Here is a 12,466-nt window from a genome sequence, read left to right on the forward strand (position 1 = left end):
GTGAGTGGTTATTCTCGATCGCCCGAGTCATACATGCCCCCATTTCGGTTTCATCTTTGTTTTAGCCCTTTGGCGATCCTTTGCTTTATCATTTTATCACCACTCACTGCTTTGCTTTTCGAATTTTTCGAGGAATTGTTTGGTCTTGATTCTTTGTGCGTCGAATTTTTCGACTAATAGGGCCATTCTTTTTCTTTGTCACATGTTGGTTAGCGGTTGTTTTAGCCACGGTTAGCAGCATCCTTTCTTATTCATGCCCTTTGATACTTTGCAGGATGGACGCGAGTTCTCTGTCTTCTACTAGTACGTCCTCCGGCTCGTCGGTGAGCGAGTCGGTGGCCCTGCTGTTGCCACTAGCTACGCCTTGGTCACCACTGCAGCACCGTTCTACTTGTCTCGGTGCGGGGACGGTGTACGCCGCGACCCGGCTCGGCGGAGCTCGATTCGGACTTCACCGACCACTACTCCTAGGCCCTTCTCTTTCTTGGATCGTTTCAGCCCCGTTTTCCGCCGACTGGTATCTTGCCGCCACCGAGACCACACCGGCGAGGCTAGTCGGTTAGCCATCACTTCCGGCTCTTCGGGTTTTTGTTCTGAGAGGGCGCTCTCGCACTGTCACCGAAGCGCGCCACGACGTTTCACTTCGAGGCTCACCGGAAACGGTTAGTCGCTTTACTTCGTTGCCCCCTCTCCTCTACCCGTTTTCTTGCGCGGACCGACCTAGAGACCTTAGGCATCTACGAGGAGGTCTGTAGTTTGTTGAACGGGACGGGTATGTCGGGTTTGATTACCATGCAGGAGGCTACCATTCGTACCCTTACGTACGAGTTCTTTAGCTCCTATTCCTTTGACACCGACTCTTACGCTGCCGACCACTCCAGTTCTGCATTTACTTTCGACTCATGAATGAGTCGCACCATCGGACTTTGGCCAAGTTTGGCCAAGTTTTAGGCCTCGTTAGTGACGGTCCCACCGCCCCACCTAGAGACCTCCTTGACCACTTTGGTCAGCGCTTACTCACACTCCCTTCCACTCACGGAAGGGAGCTCATGTTCACTTACTGCGCCCGTTACTACTTGCGTCTGCTAGGAGAGACCATTTTTGGGCGCCCGAGTCCAACAACGTGACCAACACCGAGCTAGCGATTCTCGCAGGTACCTCAACATTGACTACGGTGCCCGTTTGTTCTAAACATTGCCTATCCGGTAGCTCGGCATTGGAACGGGATTGGGACTCGGGTCAAGACCGCTATTGTCTGCGGAGGGCTAGTGACTAGGATCGCCCGCGACCTTTACCCCACCGACCCTTCACTCACTTCACCCGACGAGATGGCTCACCTTGACCTGGATGCCATGGGCCGACTTGACCTGGTTCCCAAAGGCGAAGGGGAGTGCGAGGACGTGGAAGATCCGTGGTTCCACGTCATTACCTTCTTGCCGTGTTCTACCCTTCCGCCACTTTTACCGCTCTCTCTCACTGCCGAGGGAGCGAGGCCACCTCCACCTACCTACCACCTCACCTTCACCCCTCCTTCTTCTTCTTAGGAAGAGGAAGCGAGAGGCGGAGCATCTTCTAGCTCTCGGACTCCGGCCCGGACTCGAGCCCAGTGGACCGACCCCCACGCCTCGGCCTACACCTTCACTCACTCCACCCCCACTGACCCTCCTTCCCGGGGTTCGGTTTTTCCGCCAATTTTGTCTGCCCTCCTGCTTTAGAGGCGCCCGAGGTCATGGACCAAGGGCGTCGTGATGCCGTGCTTTCGGATATGTGCGGGTACATTGCGAGATGAGACGGGATATGGCTTTGGCTGTATTCCCGCTCTACGAGTTCCATATCCGAGCCGGCGACCGATTCCAGAGGGGTGGCCGCATCCTTCCTTCTACCGATACCCGGCGGACGGGTACCCTCCGTCTCCCTCGACTCGGAGGAGGAGCCGGGAGGAGAGGCAGCGATAGCACGAGAGGTGCGGTTGCGAGGCCGAGCGGCGGCCGAGCTTCCGAGAGAGGAGGAGAGTGACCCTCCGTTCGTGCCGGTCCGGAGGACAGTGAGATGACGACCGAGTCTCCCCCTTGTTTGTTCTTTGGTTTGGGAGACTGTTTTGTTGAGTCGGAGTACACGAGAGACGGCGGTGCTTGACGACGAGTAGCTCTTGGTCTACTCACTTCCCCGATTTTACTGGGTTTGGTTTGGGGAAGTTCGTGTTTTGTATGTTCTCTCACTCTTTTTATTTCGTCTCCTTTATTTTTATTTTATTGGTTGTATATTCCCATCCCCCATTTTTCCTCTTGGTGTATCTTTGGAGGACAACGAGGGCGTTGTCCGTTTTGGTTTGGGGAGGGTATTGCATCCTTTTGAGTCTGCATCTGCATTTGTTTTGCATTCACGTTTAATTTTTCAGTTTGCATTTGTTGTTTATTTTCAAAACAATCAAAAATCCAAAAAATTAGAAATTGTTAAAAATTCAAAAAAAATTTCACGTTTATTTTTGCATTTAGGTTGAGTCGGAACGGTAGATTCCCGTGATGAAATTGCACTATAGCTTGTCATTTTACTTGAGCCTTGCACTTGTATTGATAGTTTTAGCCTTGTCATACGCATAATCTACGAATTTCTGTTCAAATTATAGCTGACTGTTTAGACTTGACCTAATAAACTGGCAAACTACTTAAAAATTCTGAGTTTTAGAGCCATAACTGGTGACATTCATGACCAGTTCATTAGGAATTTTGAGAGTAGTACTCCTTGCATAGCATGTTTGTCTCATTTGCACATTTATGACATTCAATTTCTCGTCAAATGCACACATTCGGGTTGTGGTTGGTGTCACATGCAGGGAGGGTCTTGAAAATTCCCCTTCTTTATATATCTTCACCCATTTAGCTCCACTTTAGCCAAACTTGCCTTTTTGACCCATTAGCTACATTCCAAACTAAGCCTGCCTAGTCAAGCTAGTTAGTTTGTCCTTTTGTGGTATGTCTACCATTGCAGTTTGGCCTGTCTTTCTTGTTGGAGTTGGTGTTTGTGTTAAGGAAGGAGGAAAGAAAGAAAAAAAAAGAGTATTGAAAAAGAAGAAAAAAAAAGGAAACGTGAAAGAAAGAAAAAAGAAAAGAAAAAAAATAGAAAATGAAAAAAAAAATGATGAGATTCACGTATATAATGAAAAAAAAGAGAAAGAGAAATTGTGTAAAATGTTGTCCCCTCTCGTCAGAGTTGAGAAGATGTTCGAAGATGTACAATCGACAAGAGGGTTGGTTGCTTCAGTTAGTTGTTTCAGACGATGTGTTTAAAAAAGGGAACTTTGTGACCGTCTGACTCCTCCACTCTTATTCCACATTTTTTGAGGAGATTGTGCTTTGAGTCTAGTGAGTTTTGTGCCAAGTGAAGGGCACCCGTACTTAATCTTTCAGTCAGTTTGAGATCCGGATGGTTTATTATGGTCCTGTAGGAACTAGCTTGACGCTTTTACCTCCACATTTCCATAACTTGTTTTGCCCTTTCTCACCTGAACCTCACTATTCCCATATTATTTGCATACCCTCGGCTGTGACGGACATTGTTGGTTGGAATCTGTGCATTAGTACTTGAATTGTCTTTCATCTTTGTTGCATGCATGCTATGTAGGTCGCAGTTAGGCGAGTGACTGTCTTTTCTTCTCTCTTTTACATATTACATTTGCCCTTTGCTTCATGAGAGAAGAGTGACCACGTGAGAGTCCAGTTTTGTTGGTCTTGCAAGGTCGATAGGTCAGCTTTATTTCTGAACAGCTTATAATTCGTTTGCGTATTGACTGCCTAGCTTTAACCGTTGATTTTCGTTGCATTAATTTAGTTCAAGTAGACAAGTTAAGCTAGCTCTGAGTTATCATTTCCGTTCCATTAGTTTAGTTTTGAGTTTACTCGAGGGCGAGTAAAGGTTTAGTTTGGGGAGATTTGATACGTGCCTAATGTATAGTCTTTTTGGTCTATTTCAGCACGTATTTCTATGCATTTCTATACTATTGTTATGCTATTTTGCCCCGAATTGGCTACTTTGGTGTATTTTGTCCTTCTTTGTAGGAATGATCGCGAAAGTAGCGGAACCATACCTCTTTTTGTCCCTTCTGCATGCATTTAGAGGAGACGGGATTATCCCAGAGTGAGATGTTGCACTTAGAAGTGTCGTTGCACGCATTACGAGGTACTTGAGTGAAGACGTAAGCTGAATTGAAGATCCAAGTGGTCTATCGAGCTGTTTGGAGGACGATCGAAGGGTTCCTAGGCTTCCTGAGGCTCGATCGAGAGGTTCCTTCCTCGATCGAGTGAGCTGCACATGATCCAAGCCTCGATCGAGTGACCTGTTGGTCGATCGAGGGCCTTCTGTTGAGACATTGGTCGATCGAGTGGTGTTGCCTACTCGATCGAGAGGATTTCGACTTCGTGGGCTTAATCAGTCCATGTTTTATTTCCGCATAAACACTTAGGGATTTTTGCTATATAACCTATGTTTACTAGGTTAATTAAGTATCTTTTTACTTATCTTTTTATCTACTATTCACTGTTACTTCCTACGTTACTCTTGCATCTTTGACTGCTACTCTCGTTTTCGGATTTCTTCATTGGATTACGAGTTCTTTACGCCGGAGTTTGCTTGGATTGTAATTCTCTCTTCCCTTAATAATAATTAACCTTTTGTTGCATTATTTTCTTGTTTTTGTTATCATTCTTTCTGCCCTAATTTCTATTATTGCATTTTATTGTTATTTCGTCATGTCTTCTGCTGGAATCTTGTTTGCTGTTAGTTTTATTACGAATATGAGTAGCTAAACCCCTTCATGTTGGGATTAGGGGATCTGCGGTAGAATAATGACGACGTAGTGAATGAATTAGACGAATTGACCAAGAGACCATCCTTTATAGCAATATAAGCTGTAATTCTCGACCTAGTTGAGTGCACGCTTCTATGTCACCCATTAATCTGGCTACAATTAATCCTGGATCGAAAGATTGGACTAAATAAGCTGCTATAAACATAGACTACCCTAATGAGGACGAAAGTTAAGTTAGTGGTATTTTAGGGTGGGAAGTGGACCGAAAGGACCTTCTAATATCCGTCTCGCATTAGTTAAATCCGAGTCATTTCTTTGCTAAGTTGTTGAACTACCGTAGTGAACCGAGTTCCCGACATGTCCCTCTCTTATTGATAGTTTAAAATTGTTTTATTGCCTTTACTGCTCTCTGCTTTATTTCTCTTCCTTTTACTCCGTAATTTAGAACTAAAAATTCAATCAACCCCCGTTGTTACCATAGAATTAGAAATAGACAGCTGTAGTTGCATTACCTCCCAGAGGATTCGATACTCGACTGCCTCTACTACATTTTTAGTTGAGACCGTTAGGTTTTATTTTTGACAGGTACGCGACAGACGTGTCAGCGGGGTTGGGTGTCCTTATGGGCTTCCCAACACGTACCCTCACCCCTTACTCAAGATCTATGGTTTGTGGATCCGTCTAAATACCATTGGATTACGAGAGTCATTCAATCGAGTGATATAGGGTACAAGTCTTTATCTTTAATCACTCGTAGTCGATTGGCTTTATGCTTTTCGATGAAAGGTGTAAAGTTGACTTGAACGGTTCCAAGTTCCCAAAAAACTTGGTGGCGACTCTAATATGTCTTAATTCGATTCGAAAGAACCTCGAGTCGATTATGCCTAGTGTGGATCCCGCGGACGCAGTTCCCGAGGGCCTTGTCCACAACAATATATACAAGACTACACTACAAAGGATATGAACTTGTTTTTGGTTTTTCAAATTTTTCAAATTTTTATGGTTTTTCGAAATTTTTTTGATTTTTTTGGATTTTTGAATAAAAGCTAAGTTAGAATTCCCCATCCCCACACTAATACGGGCATTGTCCTCAATGGCCAAAATGATGGGAAATCATGCAAACATGATGCATGAATTCTACACTAAATGCAAGTTATACTAATCTATACTACATGATGCATGGGTTTTTGTTTATGACGGAGAACGTAATTTATATTACCTCCTGTTGCGTATGCATGTACTTCCCCAAACCGAGTTAGACATTATTTCTAATGTCCTAAATTTGGGGTAGTTCATGCACACAAGATGCAATGCATGAAACTAATTTTGTCATTTTGGATTTTCAAAAGTGGGAACAATAAAATAAGAACACCTCAATGGGGCCGAGGTGTTAGTCCTCTATGTTGCTAGGACTCTCCAACCATGATCAAGATAAAATAATGTACAAGTTAACAAAACATAAACTTCTTTCACGAAAATTGAAACTAAAGAGAGGAGATGAGGAAACTTCACTTAAGCTTGAGATGGGTGCCTCACGCCCGCTCCATCTAGCTATGAAGAGATCCTCTAGAGATCGCCGTCATCTCCCTCTAGATCACTATCCCATATTTCCTTGGATGCATCACTTGTATTCGGGTCTATGAACTCGTCCTCTTCACTTCCAAGCTCCACAGTGTCCCCTCCGCAAGAATTGTTGCTCCCTTCCTCTTGTCGTCCGTTTGCCCCTTCATTTGCCCTCTCCGAATTGGGGAAGAGTAAATCCATTTGCGCCCAAGAGAGAAATGCTCCCTCCTCACTAATCTTTCCCCTTTGAATCATATCGTGGTATTGAGGATATAGTGTATAATAATTGTCCACGGTAGCTTCATATTGTCGGAAGTGCAAATCTTGTAGAATTCCCGTTACAAAGTCATCACATGGAAGGATAAAGGGGTTGGGATGGTTGTATGGTTGATAAAGAAATGGGTAGGGAGGCACGTTGATTTTCTCATCTTGAGGTTGTTGCTCTTGTTGTTGTTGTTGGGGATTTGGAGGTGGTGGTGCTTGCCTTGCTTGGGTTGGGTTTGGAGGGATAAGGTAGGATGGGATTGGTGATAAAGGTCCTCTTCTTGGTGAGATTCTTGGTAGGCCGGTCATTGGTAGGTAGATTGGATCACTTCCTTTCGTTATCCACTTGATCCTTTTATCAACCCCCTCAAGGGTTATCCAATGATGATGAATAAGAAGAAGGTCTTCATTTATTCTTGTATTTCCGGAAAGAGGAGCATACTAATTATTTTCATTGAATTTTGGATTGAAATGCTTTGCAATCTTCGTAATGAGCCCTCCATTAACAATGTGTCTCATCCCATCATCATCACCGTTCCTAAACTTTGCCCATTTTTCGAGTAGCCCAAGAGGCGCATTGAAGAGGTACCCACCCCTTCCTTAGATATTGAGATAAGACTCCATGAACACAAGGTCAAGTTCGTTCACTATTGCCGGATCTCGGCGAGCAAGTAGTGTGCCGGAAAGGAACCGGTAAGTAAGTCTCATAATAGGATTTTGAATGTGGAAAGCTAGACACTCCTTGATGTACATGAAATCTCGGCCGGCCATGGCCCTCCATAGGGGTGCAACACTATGTCTCTTTGGTTTTGATGTCCGGGTAGGCGAGACATCGAGACCAAGCACATTAGCAAATTCCACTAGAGTCATCATTCTTGAAACACTTTCCAACCTAAATTCTATGCATATTGTTCTATTCAAGGTTGTAATCTTCAAGAAGCTCAAAAATTCAAGCACAAGGGATCGGTAAGTTTGCTCATGCATGTGGAAAAGGGTAGAGAGACCAAACAACTCAAAAAGAGCTTCCACTTGGTGATAAATCCCAAGTTTCCTTAAAGTATCATGACATAAAAACTTAGTAGAGAGAATGTTCTTACGAAGAAGCCGGTGGAAAACGAGTCTTTGCACATCATTGACGAATTCAACATTTGAGAATTCATCAAGTCTTGTAAGATCCACAATTTCTTCATGCTCCCTTCTTAATGTGTTGATATGGGAGGTAGAAGAGCTTCCTCTTACCCTTGGTCTTCTCCTATCCCTAAAGGAAGATCCCTTTGGTGGCATTCTTTGATTGTCGAGTTGGAATTTTTGATTTGTTAAAGTTTAAAGATGCTCCTTGTGGATTGAATGTTGTCTTTGGAACCTTAGCAAATTGGGGCTTTTTGATTTTGTGGGGTAAAAGAGTGATTGGGATATGCTTTGGAGTCATAAGGAGGTGGGTTTTTATAATACAAGTGGAAGGAAGGGTGATGTGTCACAAATTGTGTGGTGGGGTGTAATAAGAATAGGAAAAATCGTGGTTGATTTTCCGCAGGAAGACAAGCGGATTCGAGCATAAGACGCTTGGATTCCAGAGTTTCGGGACGGGTGGTTTTGAGGGAAGACGCCCTGGATTACGCCTGATTGATTCTCCAAAAATATGACGCCGCCAAGACGGGCGTCTCGACCCCAAGACGCTCGGATTTTCTGAAATGAGACATGCGTCTTTTCCCAAAGACGGGCGGATTCTGAGACAGTAACCTTTCTTGTTTTTTACAGGCAAAAAGACGGGCGTCTTTCTGCAAAGACTGGCGGAGTTTTCAGGACGAGCGTCTTCTCTGCCAAGACGCTCGGATTCTTCGGCAGTCCCAAAAATTCCAATTTCACAGCCTAAAAGGACGGGCGGATTCTGCTAAAGACGCCCGGATTCCCGCGGGATGGGCGGATTCCAATGAAGACGCTCGGGTTCCTTGCTGCGAATTTTTCTTTGTTTTCTTTGACTTCGCCAAATGCTTCCCCACACTTGAAGATTGGTTCCTTCCTTCATTCAAAATTTGTTAGTGACCCTCCCTCACTTACTCTCATGAAAAGGGTTTATGTTTATAATTAAAGGAAAGCAATAAAATTATAAATACAAGTTAGAGGGTTAGTATATTTACAAGTGGTGGTTTAGGGAGGACTCCACCAAACTCTCCCTTTGATGGTTCTTTCAAGGATGAGAAGGCCCGAGGTAGGTGACCTCGAGCTCTCCAATAAACGCTCCCTCATAGTATGGCTTCAACCTTTGACCATTGACCTTGAACTTGCTTCCATCTTCCGCCTTGATTTCAAAATCCCCATATTTTCCAGCTTCGGTTATCACGTAGGGACCCATCCATCTAGAGTTCAACTTTCCCGGAAAGAGTCGGTAGCGGGAATTGAATAGAAGGACTTTATCCCCTTTGTGCAAGGCTTTTTGTTTAATCCTCTTGTCATGGAGCAATTTTGTCCTTTCCTTGTAGATCTTGGCATTTTCATAGGATTGTAGTCGGAATTCCTCCAACTCTTGAATTTGAATCATCCTCTTTTGACCACTCAATTTGAGATCAAGGTTAAGTGCTCGAATTGCCCAAAGTCGCATGCTTTTCCATAGACAAGCTTGTAAGGGGAGACTCCTATGGGAGTCTTATAGGCCGTCCTATAAGCCCAAAGAGCGTCATCAAGCTTTGTGCTCCAATCTTTTCGGGTCTTGTTCACAACTTTCTGAAGGATTTGCTTGATCTCTCTATTCGAAACTTCAACTTGACCGTTTGTTTGAGGATGATATCCCAAGCCGGTTCTATGTTGAACACCATATTTGGTCAAAAGAGATGCAAGTTTCTTTTCATGAAAATGCGTTCCTCCATCACTTATGATTGCTCTAGGAACTCCAAATCTTGGGAAGATTATTTTCTTGAAGAGTTTGGTGACCGTTTTTGCATCATCATTTGGAGTGGCAATTGCCTCCACCCACTTTGAGATGTAGTCTACGGCCACAAGGATGTACTTGTTCCCATTGGTTGTCACAAACGGACCTTGGTAGTCGATCCCCCAAACATCGAAGATCTCCACCTCTAGAATGCCCCTTTTGTGGCATTTCGTTCCTCCAAGAGATATTCCCCGTTCTTTGACAAGCATCACAATGAATGATGAATTCCCTTGTGTCTTGAAACATTGTAGGCCAATAGAAGCCCGATTGAAGAATTTTTGCAATGGTCCTCCTTGCTCCATGGTGCCCACCATAGGGTGATGAGTGACACCCTTCCAAGATTCCTTGGACTTCCCATTTAGGGATGTATCTCCGGTAGAGCCCATCACTACACTCCTTGTAGAGGTTTGTGTCATCCCAAAAGTACCTCTTTACTTCGAATAGGAACCTCTTTCTTTGGTTGTGGTTCAAATTTGGAGGGAGTACTCTTCCAACAATATAGTTGGCATAATCGGCAAACCATGGGGTGATGTGCCTTTCAAGTTGTGTTTGAATGGCCATCAAGATATCGTCGGGAAATGAGTCATTGATCGGTGTTTCTCCATGTTCATCGTGAAACCGGATCCTTGACAAGTGATCCGCCACTACATTTTCGGCTCCTTTCTTGTCTCTTATTTCCAAGTCAAATTCTTGAAGAAGCAAAATCCATCTCAACAATCTTGGTTTTTCCTCCTTCTTTATCAAGAGATGTCGGAGAGTACGGTGATCCGAAAAGACAATCACCTTGGATCCAAGTAAGTAGGAACGGAATTTGTCTAAAGCATAGACAATGGCAAGAAGCTCTTTCTTGGTGGTATCATAATTCACTTGGGAGGGATCAAGAGTCTTGCTTATATAATAGATGGCATGAAGAGCTCTTCCTACCCGTTGGCCAAGAACCGCTCCAACGGCGTAGTTACTAGCATCACACATAATCTCGAACGGTAGTTCCCAATTTGGAGGTTGAATGATTTGTGTCGAGATTAGTGCTTCCTTGATTCTATTAAAGGCTTCAACAAACTCATCAGTGAAATGGAATTGGGCATCTTTAAGCAATAGTTGAGTGAGGGGTTTCGCTATTTTTGAAAAATCTTTTATGAAACGGCGATAGAAACCCGCGTGACCGAGAAAACTTCTCACCCCTCTAACATTCACGGGAGGTGGGAGTTTCTATATCACCTCAACTTTAGCTTTATCGACCTCGATGCCCTTTTCCAAAATTAAATGACCCAAAACAATTCCTTCATTGACCATGAAGTGACACTTTTCCCAATTTAAAACAAGACTAACATCTTCAGATTTTTGCAATAAAAGAGAAAGATTATGCAAACATGAGTCAAAGTCCTTTCCATAAACGCTAAAATCATCTATAAAAACTTCCATTATGGTCTCTAGGTAGTCGAAGAAGACACTCGTCATGCATCTTTGGAAAGTGGCGGGGGCATTACATAAACCAAAAGGCATCCTCCTATATGCAAAAGTACCATAAGGGCATGTGAAGGTGGTCTTATGTTGGTCATCTGGGTGTATAGGGATTCGAAAGAATCCCGAATACCCGTCAAGGTAACAAAAGAATTTGTTGGAGGCTAACCTCTCAAGCATTTGGTCAATGAATGGTAGGGGGAAATGATCCTTTCTTGTTGCGGAATTCAATTTTCGATAGTCAATACACATACGCCAACCGGTGATCTTCCTTGTGGGTATTAGCTCATTCTTTTCATTTGTCACTACCGTGGTACCTCCTTTCTTAGGTACCACTTGAACGGGGCTAACCCACAAAGAATCCGATATGGGATATATGATTCCCGCATCAAGTAATTTCATAACCTCTCCTTTGACAACTTCTTGTATGTGGGGGTTCAATCTTCTTTGAGGCTGAATGGTAGGTCTATAGCCTTCTCATGTTGTTTCAACACATCAAGCAATTTTCCCAATTGGTTCTCATCAAGTCTATCATTAACAATCACGGGTTTGGTCTTTGATTCATCAAGGTAAGCATATTTCAAATTTGGGGGAAGGGGTTTTAGAGTAGGGATTTGTACCTCACTTTCCTCCTTTGGAGGTTCATTGAGAATTTGCTCCATCTCCATTAGGCATTCCATTCTCATGGCATATTCAACTTGTTCTTCATTCTCATCAATCTCATCACATTCGAATTCCATGACGAATTCCTCTTGCTCTTGAGCTTGTAAGATGTCTTCTAGGATGGATTGCTCATCTTCTATAGGTTGACATGCTTCCACAAGGATGTTATGCACCAATTCGGATTGTGCATGAGTAAGTTCTTCGTTAGCTAGAGCGGCCTCAAAAAGATCTACCTCCAATTCCCAATACATATTTTTAGCCTCACTTGCTTCCAAGGCTTCCAATGCTTGCATGGGATCTTTGAAGAAAGGTATACTTAAGTGGTCCTCTACAAAACAATCTATAAGGTCCATCTTGCAAAATATCAAACAACTTGAAAATAGTTAGAACACACCTTGCGGAGTTTTACTTCCCCAAGGCAAAGAAAGACACAACTAATAACAATACAAGAAAATCTAAATCAAGTTAACACCGTCCCCGGCAACGGCGCCATTTTTGGTCGGTGTGATTCCCTCGTGGGGTTTAGTTTTACAGTACTTGTTGTTAGGAGCACCTAGAACAAAACACAATTTATAACTTCACAAACAACTCTACAATTAGTAAAGAGGCAAGTAAAGGTCGGATCCCAAGGGACGAGAATTGAGATGAGATTTCTATTGCAACTAGTGGTGTCTAAGGGGTGTCACAATTGGGGTTTGAAGTAGAAGATCACTAAACTAAATAACAATGAAAATAAACAAGCAAGAAGAATTAAAAGGGATGTAAACAATTGATAAAAGGTACTA

The sequence above is a fragment of the Silene latifolia genome, chromosome Y (assembly GCF_048544455.1).
Source record: "Silene latifolia isolate original U9 population chromosome Y, ASM4854445v1, whole genome shotgun sequence".
NCBI classification, from domain to species: Eukaryota; Viridiplantae; Streptophyta; class Magnoliopsida; order Caryophyllales; family Caryophyllaceae; genus Silene; species Silene latifolia.